The sequence below is a fragment of the Oncorhynchus keta genome, chromosome 20 (assembly GCF_023373465.1).
Source record: "Oncorhynchus keta strain PuntledgeMale-10-30-2019 chromosome 20, Oket_V2, whole genome shotgun sequence".
NCBI lineage: Eukaryota > Metazoa > Chordata > Actinopteri > Salmoniformes > Salmonidae > Oncorhynchus > Oncorhynchus keta.
The window spans coordinates 43,113,164-43,132,424 of record NC_068440.1 but is presented as its reverse complement, the minus strand read 5'-3'; positions in this window follow the sequence as shown (position 1 = coordinate 43,132,424).

Below are 19,261 nucleotides of genomic sequence, written 5' to 3'. Positions count from 1 at the left end.
CCTAACTCTAGTCAACATCAATACTGTAAATGACTTACCTAACATCTCCTAACTCTAGTCAACATCAATACTGTAAATGACTTACCTAACATCTCCTCCTAACTCTAGTCAACATCAATACTGTAAATGACTTACCAAGCATCTCCTAACTCTAGTCAACATCAATACTGTAAATGACTTACCAAGCATCTCCTAACTCTAGTCAACATTAATACTGTAAATGACTTACCAAGCATCTCCTAACTCTAGTCAACATCAATACTGTAAATGACTTACCAAGCATCTCCTAACTCTAGTCAACATCAATACTGTAAATGACTTACCAAGCATCTCCTAACTCTAGTCAACATCAATACTGTAAATGACTTACCTAACATCTCCTAACTCTAGTCAACATCAATACTGTAAATGACTTACCTAACATCTCCTAACTCTAGTCAACATAAATACTGTAAATGACTTACCTAACATCTCCACCTAACTCTAGTCAACATTAATACTGTAAATGACTTACCAAGCATCTCCTAACTCTAGTCAACATCAATACTGTAAATGACTTACCAAGCATCTCCTAACTCTAGTCAACATCAATACTGTAAATGACTTACCTAACATCTCCTAACTCTAGTCAACATCAATACTGTAAATGACTTACCTAACATCTCCTCCTAACTCTAGTCAACATCAATACTGTAAATGACTTACCTAACATCTCCTCCTAACTCTAGTCAACATCAATACTGTAAATGACTTACCAAGCATCTCCTAACTCTAGTCAACATCAATACTGTAAATGACTTACCTAACATCTCCTCCTAACTCTAGTCAACATCAATACTGTAAATGACTTACCAAGCATCTCCTAACTCTAGTCAACATCAATACTGTAAATGACATACCTAACATCTCCTCCTAACTCTAGTCAACATCAATACTGTAAATGACTTACCTAACATCTCCTCCTAACTCTAGTCAACATCAATACTGTAAATGACATACCTAACATCTCCTCCTAACTCTAGTCAACATCAATACTGTAAATGACTTACCTAACATCTCCTCCTAACTCTAGTCAACATCAATACTGTAAATGACTTACCTAACATCTCCTCCTAACTCTAGTCAACATCAATACTGTAAATGACATACCTAACATCTCCTCCTAACTCTAGTCAACATCAATACTGTAAATGACTTACCTAACATCTCCTAACTCTAGTCAACATCAATACTGTAAATGACTTACCTAACATCTCCTCCTAACTCTAGTCAACATCAATACTGTAAATGACATACCTAACATCTCCTAACTCTAGTCAACATCAATACTGTAAATGACATACCTAACATCTCCTCCTAACTCTAGTCAACATCAATACTGTAAATGACTTACCTAACATCTCCTCCTAACTCTAGTCAACATCAATACTGTAAATGACATACCTAACATCTCCTCCTAACTCCAGTCAACATCAATACTGTAAATGACATACCTAACATCTCCTCCTAACTCTAGTCAACATCAATACTGTAAATGACTTACCTAACATCTCCTCCTAACTCTAGTCAACATCAATACTGTAAATGACATACCTAACATCTCCTCCTAACTCTAGTCAACATCAATACTGTAAATGACTTACCTAACATCTCCTCCTAACTCTAGTCAACATCAATACTGTAAATGACATACCTAACATCTCCTCCTAACTCTAGTCAACATCAATACTGTAAATGACATACCTAACATCTCCTCCTAACTCTAGTCAACATCAATACTGTAAATGACTTACCTAACATCTCCTCCTAACTCTAGTCAACATCAATACTGTAAATGACTTACCTAACATCTCCTCCTAACTCTAGTCAACATCAATACTGTAAATGACTTACCTAACATCTCCTAACTCTAGTCAACATCAATACTGTAAATGACTTACCTAACATCTCCTCCTAACTCTAGTCAACATTAATACTGTAAATGACTTACCTAACATCTCCTCCTAACTCTAGTCAACATCAATACTGTAAATGACTTACCTAACATCTCCTCCTAACTCTAGTCAACATCAATACTGTAAATGACATACCTAACATCTCCTCCTTACTCTAGTCAACATTAATACTGTAAATGACATACCTAACATCTCCTAACTCTAGTCAACATCAATACTGTAAATGACTTACCTAACATCTCCTTCTAACTCTAGTCAACATCAATACTGTAAATGACATACCTAACATCTCCTCCTAACTCTAGTCAACATCAATACTGTAAATGACATACCTAACATCTCCTCCTTACTCTAGTCAACATTAATACTGTAAATGACATACCTAACATCTCCTAACTCTAGTCAACATCAATACTGTAAATGACTTACCTAACATCTCCTCCTAACTCTAGTCAACATCAATACTGTAAATGACTTACCTAACATCTCCTCCTAACTCTAGTCAACATCAATACTGTAAATGACTTACCTAACATCTCCTCCTAACTCTAGTCAACATCAATACTGTAAATGACATACCTAACATCTCCTCCTAACTCTAGTCAACATCAATACTGTAAATGACTTACCTAACATCTCCTAACTCTAGTCAACATCAATACTGTAAATGACATACCTAACATCTCCTCCTAACTCTAGTCAACATCAATACTGTAAATGACATACCTAACATCTCCTCCTAACTCTAGTCAACATCAATACTGTAAATGACTTACCTAACATCTCCTCCTAACTCTAGTCAACATCAATACTGTAAATGACATACCTAACATCTCCTCCTAACTCTAGTCAACATCAATACTGTAAATGACTTACCTAACATCTCCTAACTCTAGTCAACATCAATACTGTAAATGACTTACCTAACATCTCCTCCTAACTCTAGTCAACATTAATACTGTAAATGACTTACCTAACATCTCCTCCTAACTCTAGTCAACATCAATACTGTAAATGACTTACCTAACATCTCCTCCTAACTCTAGTCAACATCAATACTGTAAATGACTTACCTAACATCTCCTAACTCTAGTCAACATCAATACTGTAAATGACTTACCTAACATCTCCTCCTAACTCTAGTCAACATCAATACTGTAAATGACATACCTAACATCTCCTCCTAACTCTAGTCAACATCAATACTGTAAATGACTTACCTAACATCTCCTCCTAACTCTAGTCAACATCAATACTGTAAATGACTTACCATACACAGTTCAATATTGAAGAGCAATGTATTTGAACTGGGTATTTAATAGGGCCGTTTAAAATAGGAATTTTACTGGTGATGAGGTGATAAATGTGAACAGGTAGTCCTCAGAGTAACTCCAAGATAACAGACTTAAAAAGATGAATAGGGAGAGATGGCCTTACTCTGTTAATTCAAAAGGTTTTAAAATTCTACACAAGCAGGGTAAAACAAGCTCAAGTAGAGTTCTGTTAATAATAATAATAATAATAATATATGCCATTTAGCTGACGCTTTTATCCAAAGCGACTTACAGTCATGTGTGCATACATTCTACGTATGGGTGGTCCCGGGAATCAAACCCACTACCCTGGCGTTACAAGCGCCATGCTCTACCAACTGAGCCACAGAAGGACCACAAGGATTCCAAGGATATCGATGCTCAACCTTTCAGAAGCGTGTCTCCCCCTGCTCGCCGTTTGCAATATGCTCAGTTCATGTTCCCGTTTACATTTTAGTCATTTAGCAGACACTGTTATCCAAAATGACTGTTAGTGCCGCCTCCTTACGATATGTAGTTGGAACAACCACATATCACAGGCATATAAAGTACATGTTCCCCCAATAACATATCTGACAGTGGAGTCAGAGCTAGAGGGGGGGGGGTCATGTGCAAGTGGTGGTAAAAAAATAAAAAATACATTTAACAGGCAGTGGCTTGGGTGGTTGTTGTCCTTGATGATCCTTCTGGATGGTAGCACTATTAACAGGTAGTGGCTCGGGTGGTTGTTGTCCTTGATGATATTTTTGGCCTTCCTGTGACATCAGGTGCTGTAGGAGTCCTGGAGGGCAGGTAGTTTGCCCCCGGTGATGCGTTGGGTAAACCGCACCACCCTCTGGAGAGGCCTGCAGTTGCAGGCGGGGCAGTTGCCGTACCAGGCGGCCAGGCGATACACCCCGACAGAATGCTCTCAGTTGCGCATCTGTGAAATGAGGGTTTTCCCCAATGGGTCGGTCCCGAGGCCATTACACTTCCTACAGTGTATGAAACTGTGATTTAGATGGAGCCGTAAAAATAAAAATAAACACAAAATGGAGATCGGAGGCTTGTTGGTTAATTGACCTTTATTGGGCCTTCTGGTTCATTTGAGTAGGGGAATTAAATGAACATGATCATTCAGGCCCAGAGTATTAACAGCCATCCATCCAACCCCATTACATGTATCACCTGATTTAGTACTGCTTTTTATTAACAGCCTTTAATTTTGCAGTGAAGAGAGAGAGAGGCTTCATTCCAGCTGAGCAGATACAGTAGCATGATTCCTCTTCCTGGTTTATGACCCTCAGGATTCTATTATAGATAGGGAATAGGGTGTGTCTGAAATGGCACCCTATCTAGTGCACCGTTGACCCAATAGGAATTCCTCGACTCCATTTTGGACTCGCACTACTACAGTCTGCAGTATACAGAAGTGCTCTAATAGTTGTTCCCAGCTGAACTGTGAACTGGGTTTTGAAAAAGGCTGACGGAATTCCGTTGCCTCGGTTTTAAGAAATAAATGTCCATTTGTCTAAAATAGCCTAATGACTTAATTGGCTGCAGGAGTGAGAGATGTATTTTTTTTAACCTTTATTTTACCAGGCAAGTCAGTTAAGAACAAATTCTTATTTTCAATGACTGCCTAGAAACAGTGGGTCAACTGCCTGTTCAGGGGCAGAACGACAGATTTTGTACGGGGATTTGAACCTGCAACCTTTCGGTTTCTAGTCCAATGCTCTAACCACTAGGCTACCCTGCCGCCCCAGGTGTTATAAACTGTAAGGTTGGCGATGGAAGAGGGTTTCTGGGGTGTTAAATGGGGAGTGCTAGTACCATCTTGTGGTAGGTGCATATCACACGTGTAGGTTGGGACTCCAGGAAACATTTAGCTCTGATTGAACCTGATTAAATATTACATCAATATAAAAATTAATAAAAACTTAACTATAGTTATTTTTAACCTGTTTACTCCTACCCCCTACTTTTTCGAACATTCTGTTAAAAATCACGCAAAATTTCAGCACCCTGCTTCTCATGCCAGGAATATAGTATATGCATATGATTAGTATGTGTGGATAGAAAACACTCAGACGTTTATAAAACTGGTTAAATCACGGCTGTGACTATAACAGAACGTGCGTTTCATCGAAAAGTGCAGGAAAATCTGATCACTGAAAATGGAAAAATATATCCATGCGCAACTTCAACCGATTGATAAAGGTGAACCACATTAAATGGGGCCGAGGTTGCAATACCTACAGCTTCCACACGATGTCAACAGTCTTGTCATTTGCCTACGATTTGTTTCTTGGTCAAACGAAGAAGAGACAGCCCATTTCTTCAGGTCTCCGACTGGATATTTTGGTTGAGATTTACCCGGACATTATTTCAAGACGTACAGCAATAGAATATACATCGCCTCGTGATCAATTTGATCGCTTATTAACGTTTACTAATACCTAAAGTTGCATTACAAAAGTATTTCGAAGTGTGCTGCCATCCTGTTAGAAGATAACAGATTATTTTATTACAATGGTTAAATTGGATTTTCATTGTGTTCAATGGTGTTATTTGCCCCCTAGTGGCGCTTTCTGGTACTTAGAAAGTCAACGCAAACGGGAAGTTCAGAATTTGTTTTGCAGCATAGAAGCAGCTACAAACAACGCTACGGTGCAGGTCTTTCAATGTAGTTATTTCTTGTCACGCTTCAGCCTTGGAAAAATATTTGTTTGTAAGTTCGATTCAAGCATTTAGCTAATGATGATAATCTTGTTATTGATAGAGTTTCTTACATATCAATGTTGGTTGCATTTACTCACAAAGTGCAATGCCTTTTGTGTATGTCGTTAGCTGTATTACTTTGCTCATGCGTCATGCAAACGAATTGTAAAATATACAATACTGTAGTTTTGTTACTGTTTTTAGTGTAATATGCTTTGTTATTCTACATAGATGGTTATACATTATTAGAGTAATGAAAGGAGCAATTACCATATGGTTAACAATTAGCTATATGGTTTGGCATCATGCCAGATGCATGGTACCTTAGCGTGTGCTTTGTATTCATGCAACTTCAAATGTTTAATGTACAGCTACAGTATGTCGGTGTGAATTGTCATTATATGTTGCCCTAGAAGACTAAATCAACCCTTGTTCACCAGAATGTCATAAGTCGTTTGAAGCATTCATACCATCTAGTTGTAAAAGTCTGATTCATTCATGGAGCAAATAGAAAATGTCTCCCGTGGATCTTTATGGCCTTCCTGTGACATTGGGTAGTGTAGGTGTCCTGGAGGGCAGGTAGTTTGCCCCCGGTGATGCGTTGTGCAGACCTAACTACCCTCTGAAGAGCCTTATGGTTGAGCAGTTAGCTTTCCAGGCGGTGATACAGCCCGACAGGATGCTCTCGATTGTGCATCTGTAACAGTTTGTGAGTGCTTTTGGTGACTAGCCGAATTTCTTCAGCCTCCTGAGGTTGAAGAGGCGCTGCTGCGCCTTCTTCACGATGCTGTATGTGGGGGTGGACCAATTCAGTTTGTCCGTGATGTGTACGCCGAGGAACTTAAAACTTACTACCCTCTCCACTACTGTTCCATCAATGTGGATAGGGGGGTGCTCCCTCTGCTGTTTCCTGAAGTCCACAATCATCTCCTTAGTTTTGTTGACGTTGAGTGTGAGGTTATTTTCCTGACACCACACACTCCAAGGGCCCTCACCTCCTCCCTGTAGGCCGTCTCATCGTTGATGGTAATCAAGCCTACCACCGTTGTGTCGTCCGCAAACTTGATGATTGAGTTGGAGGCGTGAGTGGCCACGCAGTCGTGGGTGAACAGGGAGTACAGGAGAGGGCTCAGAACGCACCCTTGTGGGGCCCCAGTGTTGAGGACCAGGGTCTCGAGTTTGATGACGAGTTTGGAGGGTAAATGCTGAGCTGTAGTCGATGAACAGCATTTTACTCATGCCGGCTGCAGTGAGTCTGCATGTTTTGGTTGCAGGCCGTGTCAGTGGCACTGTATTGTCCTCAAAGCGGGCAAAAAAGTTATTTAGTCTCTCTGGGAGCAAGACATCCTGGTCCGTGATGGGGCTGGTTTTCTTTTTGTAATCCGTGATTGACTGTAGACCCTGCCACATACCTCTTGTGTCTGAGCCGTTGAATTGCGACTCTACTTTGTCTCTATACTGACGCTTAGCTTGTTTGATTGTCTTGCGGAGGGAATAGCTACACTGTTGGTATTCGGTCATGTTTCTGGTCACCTTGCCCTTGTTATAAGCAGTGTTTCGCGTGAATGCTGCAATCAATCCACGGTTTCTGGTTTGGGAATGTTTTAATCGTTGCTGTGGGTATAACATCGTTAATGCACTTTCTAATGAACCCACACACCGAATCAGTATATTCGTCAATGTTGTTGTTTGACGCAGTGCGGAACATATCCCAGTCCAGATGATGGAAGCAGTCTTGGAGTGTGGAGTCAGCTTGGTCGGACCAGCGTTGAACAGACCTGAGCGCGGGAGCTTCTTAATTTAAGGCTGGAAGGAACAAAATGGAGTCGTGGTCAGCTTTTCCGAAAGGAGGGCAAGGGAGGGCTTCATATGCGTCGCGGAAGTTAGAATAACGATGATCCAAGGTTTTACCAGCCCTGGTTGCACAATCGATATGCTGATACAATTTAGGGAGTCTTGTTTTTAGATTAGCCTTGTTAAAATCCCCAGCTACAATGAATGCAGCCTCAGGATATGGGTGGACATTGTTACATTCCCCAGCAAGAAAACCAAATAAACTATCTCAAACAGAAGAGGGAACATTTAACTCATCTGAATGGTAGGCTACAGTTCCCTTGACGTACCATAGGCCTATTTAAAGACCCCTCTGTGGACGTGATTCTGAGTTAATATCAAAAGGGTCGTGAGAGGTTATAGACCTACAGTCAGTGTCCAGATGTCAGTGTCCAGATGTCAGTGTCCATTTAACTCACCTGAATGGTAGGCTACAGTTCCCTTGACGTACCATAGGGCTATTTAAAGATCCCCCCCCCCTCTTGTGACTGTCAAATGTGTATAGAGTCTCACAATCATCACACATAACCTAGACAGCCCTGCTATCATCCTCTTTTAGCTCTTGGATCTACCCATCCCGGACCCGGGATTATTGTCATCAACTGACACCAAGTAGCATAACACAACGTACAAAAAATCTTACTAGAAAGTATTTATATTCATGAAATCACAAGTGAAATATACCACCACTACTGCTACCACCACCACTACCAACACCACCACCAATACAACCACCACTACCACCACTACTGCTACCACCACCACTACCACCACTACTGCTACCACCACCACTACCACCACTACTGCTACCACCACCACTACCAACACCACCACCAATACAACCACCACTACCACCACTACTGCTACCACCACCACCACTACTACAACCACCACCACTACAACCACCACCACTACTGCTACCACCACCACTACAACCACCACTACCACCACTACTGCTACTACCACCACCACTACTACAACCACCACCACTACAACCACCACCACTACTGCTACCACCACCACTACCAACACCACCACCAATACAACCACCACTACCACCACTACTGCTACCACCACCACCACTACTACAACCACCACCACTACAACCACCACCACTACTGCTACCACCACCACTACAACCACCACTACCACCACTACTGCTACTACCACCACCACTACTACAACCACCACCACTACAACCACCACCACTACTGCTACCACCACCACTACCAACACCACCACCAATACAACCACCACTACCACCACTACTGCTACCACCACCACTACTACAACCACCACCACTACTGCTACCACCACCACTACTACAACCACCACCACTACAACCACCACCACTACTGCTACCACCACCACTACTACAACCACCACCACTACAACCACCACCACTACTGCTACCACCACTACCTCCACCACCACCACTACCTCCACTACAACCACCACTACCGCCACCACCACCACTACAACCACCACCACCACCACCACCACCACTACTACCACCACCACCACTGCTACCACTACTACCACCACCACTACTGCTACCACCACTATCACTACTACTACCACCACTACTGCTACCACCAACACCACTACTACTACCACCACTACATGCTACCACTACCACCACCACCACTACTGCTACCACCAACACCACCACCACTACCAGCACTACTACGACCACTACCACCACCACCACTACTACTACCAGCACTACTACTACCACCACAAACACCACCACCACTACTACTACCAGCACTACTACTACCACCACCACTACCACTACCACTACCACCACCACCACTACTACTACTACTACCACCACTACCACCACCACCCAACCAGTGAACATCCTCCCAATCCAATTATCCCCCAGGTCAGCTGCCCCCCCCAACCCTCACAACGAGGACCTCAACATGACAATAACACATAGGATCTGAGCAGAGCAACAGGCCCAACCTCTACTATTACACCCACCCAAACCACGTCCTGTGAACTAAGTGGCATGTAGTAGATGCTCAACATACTCTACTGTGACTGTGAGGGCCTAAACCACACAAAAACAACACTAGACACTATGGAACACAAACATTTAATATCTCATCCTGGAATATACAAGGTCAGAGGTCATCTGCCTTTGGCCTAAAGAGCAGGAACCCAGACCTCAAAGAAATCAGAAATACAGACATTGTCATCCTACTGGTTGCCCTCTAGGTTACAGAGAGCTGGTAGTCCCATCCACCATACTACCAGGTGTGTGGTATAGAGGAGATGGACCCACTCGTTGCCCTCTAGGTTACAGAGAGCTGGTAGTCCCATCCACCATACTACAAGGTGTGTGGTATAGAGGAGACGGACCCACTCGTTGCCCTCTAGGTTACAGAGAGCTGGTAGTCCCATCCACCATACTACAAGGTGTGGGGTATAGAGGAGACGGACCCACTCGTTGCCCTCTAGGTTACAGAGAGCTGGTAGTCCCATCCACCATACTACCAGGTGTGTGGTATAGAGGAGACGGACCCACTCGTTGCCCTCTAGGTTACAGAGAGCTGGTAGTCCCATCCACCATACTACCAGGTGTGTGGTATAGAGGAGACGGACCCACTCGTTGCCCTCTAGGTTACAGAGAGCTGGTAGTCCCATCCACCATACTACCAGGTGTGAAACAGGGAAGGGTCTCAGGGGGTATGCTAATTTGGTATAGATCAGATGTAACCCACTCTGTTAAATTAATTAAAACAGCAAAATGGTACATTTGGCTAGAGTCCTACCTACAGTATATCCAGCCCCCCACACACACACACACACTGTAAATAGCTGTATGTCAATATATAATTTTCCCATATGGGACACACAGGGGACTCAGACAAAAGCAGAAAAGCGATAATCTAGCAGCACATTAGAGGACAATCCCAGATGCTGCAAACCCTTCTCCTCTCCTAAGTGAATGCATTATAATTTCACGATGTGTGTCCCAAATGGCACCCTATTCCCTATATAATGCACTACTTTTGACCAGGGCCCTATGGCACCCTATTCCCTATATAGTGCACTACTTTTGACCAGGGCCTTAAATGCTTTTGCATCTGCGTTCTATTAATTTTCATGTCTGAATTAGCTTCGACTCAAAGCCAATTCTCTGTCCATCTGGGTTATGGCTGGTGGAGGTAATGAATATGTTTTATTTGTGAGGCAGTAATACATCGTGGTGGTTGGTGGTTGAAGATATCCCTCTAGTGGTGTGGGGGCTGTGCTTTGGCAAAGTGGGTGGGGTTATATCCTTCCTGTTTGGCCCTGTCCGGGGGTGTCCTCGGATGGGTCCACAGTGTCTCCTGACCCCTCCTGTCTCAGCCTCCAGTATTTATGCTGCAGTAGTTTATGTGTCGGGGGGCTAGGGTCAGTTTGTTATATCTGGAGTACTTCTCCTGTCCTATTCGGTGTCCTGTGTGAATCTAAGTGTGCGTTCCTTAATTCTCTCCTTCTCTCTTTCTTTCTCTCTCTCGGAGGACCTGAGCCCTAGGACCATGCCCCAGGACTACCTGACATGATGACTCCTTGCTGTCCCCAGTCCACCTGGCCATGCTGCTGCTCCAGTTTCAACTGGCCTGGGCCCTAGGACCATGTCCCAGGACTACCTGACATGAGGACTCCTTGCTGTCCCCAGTCCACCTGGCCATGCTGCTGCTCCAGTTTCAACTGTTCTGCCTTACTATTATTCAACCATGCTGGTCATTTATGAACATTTGAACATCTTGGCCACGTTCTGTTATAATCTCCACCCGGCACAGCCAGAAGAGGACTGGCCACCCCACATATGCTCTCTCTAATTCTCTCTTTCTTTCTCTCTCTCGGAGGACCTGAGCCCTAGGACCGTGCCCCAGGACTACCTGACATGATGGCTCCTTGCTGTCCCCAGTCCACCTGACTGTGCTGCTGCTCCAGTTTCAACTGTTCTGCCTTATTATTATTATTCGACCATGCTGGTCATTTATGAACATTTGAACATCTTGGTCATGTTCTGTTATAATCTCTACCCGGCACAGCCAGAAGAGGACTGGCCACCCCACATAGCCCGGTTCCTCTCTAGGTTTCTTCCTAGGTTTTGGCCTTTCTAGGGAGTTTTTCCTAGCCACCGTGCTTTTACACCTGCATTGTTTGCTGTTTGGGGTTTTAGGCTGGGTTTCTGTACAGCACTTTGAGATATCAGCTGATGTACGAAGGGCTATATAAATAAATTTGATTTGATTTGATTTGATCGTGAATTTCCTCTCCTCTCTTTCCTGTTCTAACTTGAATATATGAGAGAGAGAGAGAGAGAGAGAGAGAGAGAGAGAGAGAGAGAGAGAGAGAGAGAGAGAGAGAGAGAGAGAGAGAGAGAGAGAGAGAGAGAGAGAGAGAGAGAGAGAGAGAGAGAGAGAGAGAGAGAGAGGTAGTGGGTGAGAGGGAGACCACGAGAAAGAGTGGGAGAGAGGAAGTGAGCAGATGAGCTCTCACATTTTTTAGCATGTTTTTACAAAAAGATAGATAAACTTGGATTTTTCCACAAGGACATATACAGGATACTACCCTCCACAACACAACCTAAACTCCAAACCTACCAACTGATTTTGGACAAAATGACCTGATAGCATTCCTACTACCAAAAAATGTTTATTCCCAATGGTAATCTTGTTGGGGATAGGGGGCAGTATTTTCACTTTGGATGAATTGCGTGCCCATAGTGAACTGCCTCCTACTCTGTCCTAGATTGCTAATATATGCATATTATTATTACTATTGGACAAAAAAACACTCTGAAGTTCATAAAACTGTTTGAATTATGTCTGTGAGTATAACAGGAAGTGAAATTCTGAATACATGTCTAATTTCCAGTCATCGCCTATCCACTTCAAAATAAGATATGGATCTGGTAGCACTTCCTACGCCTTCCACTAGATGTCCTCATTCAGTAGAACGTGGAATGGAGCCTCTGGTGTGAACTTTGACCGAATGGGAGGGGAAATAGTCACTGTCCTGGCAGAATGCAATTTCCCCGTTGCACCTTTGTCTGTTGATGTCACCATCGTTCCATTTGTCTGTGGATGTCACCATCGTTCCATTTGTCTGTGATGTCACCATCGTTCCATTTGTCTGTGGATGTCACCATCGTTCCATTTGTCTGTGGATGTCACCATCGTTCCATTTGTCTGTTGATGTCACCATCGTTCCATTTGTCTGTTGATGTCACCATCGTTCCATTTGTCTGTGGATGTCACCATCGTTCCATTTGTCTGTGGATGTCACCATCGTTCCATTTGTCTGTGATGTCACCATCGTTCCATTTGTCTGTGGATGTCACCATCGTTCCATTTGTCTGTGATGTCACCATCGTTCCATTTGTCTGTTGATGTCACCATCGTTCCATTTGTCTGTGATGTCACCATCGTTCCATTTGGCTGTTGATGTCACCGTCGTTCCATTTGTCTGTGGATGTCACCGTCGTTCCATTTGTCTGTGGATGTCACCATCGTTCCATTTGTCTGTTGATGTCACCATCGTTCCATTTGTCTGTGGATGTCACCATCGTTCCATTTGTCTGTGGATGTCACCTTCGTTCCATTTGTCTGTTGATGTCACCATCGTTCCATTTGTCTGTGGATGTCACCATCGTTCCATTTGTCTGTTGATGTCACCATCGTTCCATTTGTCTGTGGATGTCACCATCGTTCCATTTGTCTGTGGATGTCACCATCGTTCCATTTGTCTGTGGATGTCACCATCGTTCCATTTGTCTGTGGATGTCACCATCGTTCCATTTGTCTGTGGATGTCACCATCGTTCCATTTGTCTGTGGATGTCACCATCGTTCCATTTGTCTGTGGATGTCACCATCGTTCCATTTGTCTGTTGATGTCACCATCGTTCCATTTGTCTGTGGATGTCACCATCGTTCCATTTGTCTGTGGATGTCACCATCGTTCCATTTGTCTGTTGATGTCACCATCGTTCCATTTGTCTGTGATGTCACCATCGTTCCATTTGTCTGTGGAAATGCAGGATACTAGACAACAAGGTATCTGAGTCAACCAATGTCAACCTGTGCAAGTCTGGAACAGTATTGGTTGAGGGCAACCCCAAACAGTTTCAGCTGGATTTTTACATAATCAAAGAGCGAGCGCAGCAGAAGAAGCTCTCTTGAGAAAGATACCCCCGCCCCGAGCATGTCAGACCAGACTCTTCAATAAACAACCCCACAGATGAGCAACCCCAAGCGGAAAGTCAATCTCCCAGCACAGAGCACTACTCCCTCATTGAAATGAAGGTTAAATTCACCCAGCTGGAGGTGAGGCAAGTGGAGCTGGACACACTCCAATCAGCTCAAAAAAATTGTCCAGCTCAACAACAGCCCCTCAACCAGACCTGGAGAGCTGGAGGTGGAGAGAGACTTGTCTGCACTCTGGACTGTGGTGAGACAACTTCAACAGGAGGAAGAGCAGGAGAAGGAGAAGAAGAACCAGCGGCAGGAGAAAAACAGAGCACTCGAGGAGAAGGTGAGAGTTCTGGAGGAGAAGGTGAGAAGGATGGCGTGTGACAGAGAACAACCCATTAGAGAGCTGGCCACCCCCGCAGAGAAGACAGTAGAACAGTCCACCCCCACAGAGAAGCCAGCAGAACAGCCCACCCCAGACTCTGACCATAGCCTCAACATCACAGAAGAACAGTCCTCCTCAGACCCTGACCAAACTCTCAACATCACAGCAGAACCGTCCACTTCAGACCCTGACCATAGCCTAGATATCACAGCAGGACAGACAAATGACGAACCCCAAGCTCAGGGGATCCCACCCCCTATAAGCACCCCCATGTCAGCCACCCTGATAGCAATCCTGACAGTCCCCCCACCGAGGACACACACAAGCCACAGATTGTACTTCTTATGGACTCAAATAGGAAATAGAAACAAGAAAATAAACTTATTCCCAAACACAGTGTGTAAACTCTGGTGTCCAAACACCCAGCACGCCCTAGACCTTCTGTCTGAGGACAAAATAGAGTTGTGAGCCAGCCACATAATAATACACACAGGCACGAACAACCTGAGAACACAGCAGGAAAGGGTGGCCACAGCAGGAAAGGGTGGCCACAGCAGGAAAGGGTGGCCACAGCAGGAAAGGGTGGCCACAGCAGGAAAGGGAGTGATTGAAAAAGCTTATTTCACTTTCCCCAACACGAAAGTTGTTCTCCACCCTGCTACCACAAAAAGACTTCCACCCTGCTACCATGCAGCGGGTAAACACAAGTATTTCCCGTGACTAACCAAACGTTTTCCTGGCCCACCACTCCACCCTGGACTTCAACCGCCTTTACGGCCAGGTCCACATATACAAGGCAGCCGGGCGCTAAAGGCCCTCAACCGCAGCCCCAACACTTCACACAGGAGCAACAGATCAATAGACACCGCACCCAGATCAGCAAAACACCTCTGGACCTACATCCAGAACACAACACAACCAGCCACATCCACACCTCCCGAAACAAACCACACCCCATATAGACGCCCTCAGATCAGACCTGTAGGCCCCACCCTACCTTTATTTTTTACATTGAACCTTTATTTAACTAATCAGCTAAGAACAAATTCTTATTTACAATGACGGCCTGCCCGAACAAACCCGGACGACGCCGGGTCAATTGTGCGCTGTCCTATGGGACGGTTGTGATACATCCTGGAATCAAATGAGGGTCCGTCTCCAGCACTGAGATGCCACATGTTTATCAAATGCGTTCTCCAAGTTGTGCAAGTTGATTTTGTTCACCCACACCAGAAGAGATCAGGACACACAGATTGAAATATCAAAACAAACTCTTAATCAATTATATTAATTTGGGGGACAGGTCCAAAAGCACTAAACATTTATGGCAATTTAGCTTGCTGTTCCTAACTAATCTGTCCTGGTATTTAAACATTGGGTTGTTATTTTACATGAAATGCACAAGGTCCTCTACTCCGACAATTCATCTATAGATAAAACATTTAAACTGAATTTGTTTCTCGTCATCTCTCCTTCAGGCTTCTTGTTCTTCTTGGGACTTTATATGGCGGTTGGCAACCAACTTTACAGTGTGGACCTAAGTTCATCTTTCAATCACCCATGTAGGTATATGCTCCTATAAACCAATGAGATGGGAGAGGCCGGACTTACAGCGCATTGAGCGTCACAAATGGAACACAGACTACCATCATTTATACTACTACAACTACCATCATTACTACTACAAGACTGTGCAAAGCTGGTAAGGCAAAGGGTGGCTACTTTGAAGAATCTCACATATAAAATATATTTCGATTTTTTTAGCACTTTTTTGGTTACTACATGATTCCATATGTGTTATTTCATAGTTTTGATGTCTTCACTATTATTCCACAAATATTAAAAATGAAGAAAACGCCTTGAATGAGTAGGTGTGTCCAATCTTTTGACTGGTAGTGTTTATCCCACCAGTAGAATCCCCATACATTAATGAAGACAGCTTCTCCATCCTTGAGGAGGAAATCAATCATTTCCAGGCCCAGAAACATGTACTAGTCTGTGTCGACCTAAATGCCAAAACCGGACAAGAACCCGACACCCTCAGCACACAGTGGAACAAACACCTACCTGCAGGTGACAGCATCCCCTCCCCCATATGCCCCCCTAGACACAACTACAACAACATAACCAACAGCATTCCCTCCCCCATATGCCCCCTAGACACAAGTACGACAACATAACCAAACACCTGCCTAGAGGTGACAGCATTCCCTCCCCCATATGCCCCCTAGGCACAAGTACGACAACATAACCAAACACCTACCTGCAGGTGACAACATCCCCTCCCCATATGCCCCCTAGGCACAACTACGACAACATAACCAAACACCTACCTGGAGGTGACAGCATTCCCTCCCCCATATGCCCCCCTAGACACAACTACGACAACATAACCAAACACCTACCTGGAGGTGACAACATTCCCTCCCCCATATGCCCCCCTAGACACAACTACAACAACATAACCAAACACCTACCTGGAGGTGACAACATTCCCTCCCCCATATGCCCCCCTAGGCACAACTACAACAACATAACCAAACACCTACCTGGAGGTGACAACATTCCCTCCCCCATATGCCCCCCTAGACACAACTACAACAACATAACCAAACACCTACCTGCAGGTGACAACATTCCCTCCCCCATATGCCCCCTAGACACAACTACAACAACATAACCAAACACCTACCTGCAGGTGACAACATCCCCTCCCCCATATGCCCCCTAGACACAACTACAACATAACCAAACACCTACCTGGAGGTGACAACATTCCCTCCCCCATATGCCCCCCTAGACACAACTACGACAACATAACCAAACACCTACCTGGAGGTGACAACATTCCCTCCCCCATATGCCCCCCTAGGCACAAGTACGACAACATAACCAAACACCTACCTGCAGGTGACAACATTCCCTCCCCCATATGCCCCCTAGACACAACTACAACATAACCAAACACCTACCTGGAGGTGACAACATTCCCTCCCCCATATGCCCCCTAGGCACAACTACGACAACATAACCAAACACCTACCTGGAGGTGACAACATTCCCTCCCCATATGCCCCCTAGGCACAACTACAACAACATAACCAAACACCTACCTGGAGGTGACAACATTCCCTCCCCCATATGCCCCCCTAGGCACAACTACAACAACATAACCAAACACCTACCTGGAGGTGACAACATTCCCTCCCCCATATGCCCCCCTAGGCACAACTACGACAACATAACCAAACACCTACCTGGAGGTGACAACATTCCCTCCCCCATATGCCCCCCTAGACACAACTACAACAACATAACCAAACACCCACCTGCAGGTGACAACATTCCCTCCCCCATATGCCCCCCTAGACACAACTACAACAACATAACCAAACACCTACCTGCAGGTGACAACATCCCCTCCCCCATATGCCCCCTAGACACAACTACAACATAACCAAACACCTACCTGCAGGTGACAACATTCCCTCCCCCATATGCCCCCCTAGCCACAACTACAACAACATAACCAAACACCTACCTGGAGGTGACAACATTCCCTCCCCCATATGCCCCCCTAGACACAACTACGACAACATAACCAAACACCTACCTGCAGGTGACAGCATTCCCTCCCCCATATGCCCCCCTAGGCACAAGTACAACAACATAACCAAACACCTACCTGGAGGTGACAACATTCCCTCCCCCATATGCCCCCCTAGGCACAACTACAACAACATAACCAACAGCATTCCCTCCCCCATATGCCCCCCTAGGCACAACTACAACAACATAACCAAACACCTACCTGGAGGTGACAACATTCCCTCCCCCATATGCCCCCCTAGGCACAACTACGACAACATAACCAAACACCTACCTGGAGGTGACAACATTCCCTCCCCCATATGCCCCCCTAGGCACAACTACAACAACATAACCAAACACCTACCTGGAGGTGACAACATTCCCTCCCCCATATGCCCCCCTAGGCACAACTACAACAACATAACCAAACACCTACCTGGAGGTGACAACATTCCCTCCCCCATATGCCCCCCTAGGCACAACTACAACAACATAACCAAACACCTACCTGGAGGTGACAACATTCCCTCCCCCATATGCCCCCCTAGGCACAACTACAACAACATAACCAACAGCATTCCCTCCCCCATATGCCCCCCTAGGCACAACTACAACAACATAACCAAACACCTGCCTAGAGGTGACAGCATTCCCTCCCCCATATGCCCCCCTAGACACAACTACGACAACATAACCAAACACCTGCCTAGAGGTGACAGCATTCCCTCCCCCATATGCCCCCCTAGACACAACTACGACAACATAACCAAACACTTGCCTAGAGGTGACAGAATTCCCTCCCCATATGCCCCCTAGACACAACTACGACAACATAACCAACAGCATTCCCTCCCCCATATGCCCCCCTAGGCACAACTACAACAACATAACCAACAGCATTCCCTCCCCCATATGCCCCCCTAGGCACAAGTACAACAACATAACCCACAGCATTCCCTCCCCCATATGCCCCCCTAGACACAACTACAACAACATAACCAAACACCTACCTGGAGGTGACAGTATTCCCTCCCCCATATGCCCCCCTAGACACAACTACAACAACATAACCAACAGCATTCCCTCCCCCATATGCCCCCCTAGACACAAGTACGACAACATAACCAAACACCTACCTGCAGGTGACAGCATTCCCTCCCCCATATGCCCCCCTAGGCACAAGTACAACAACATAACCAACAGCATTCCCTCCCCCATATGCCCCCCTAGGCACAACTACAACAACATAACCAAACACCTACCTGGAGGTGACAGCATTCCCTCC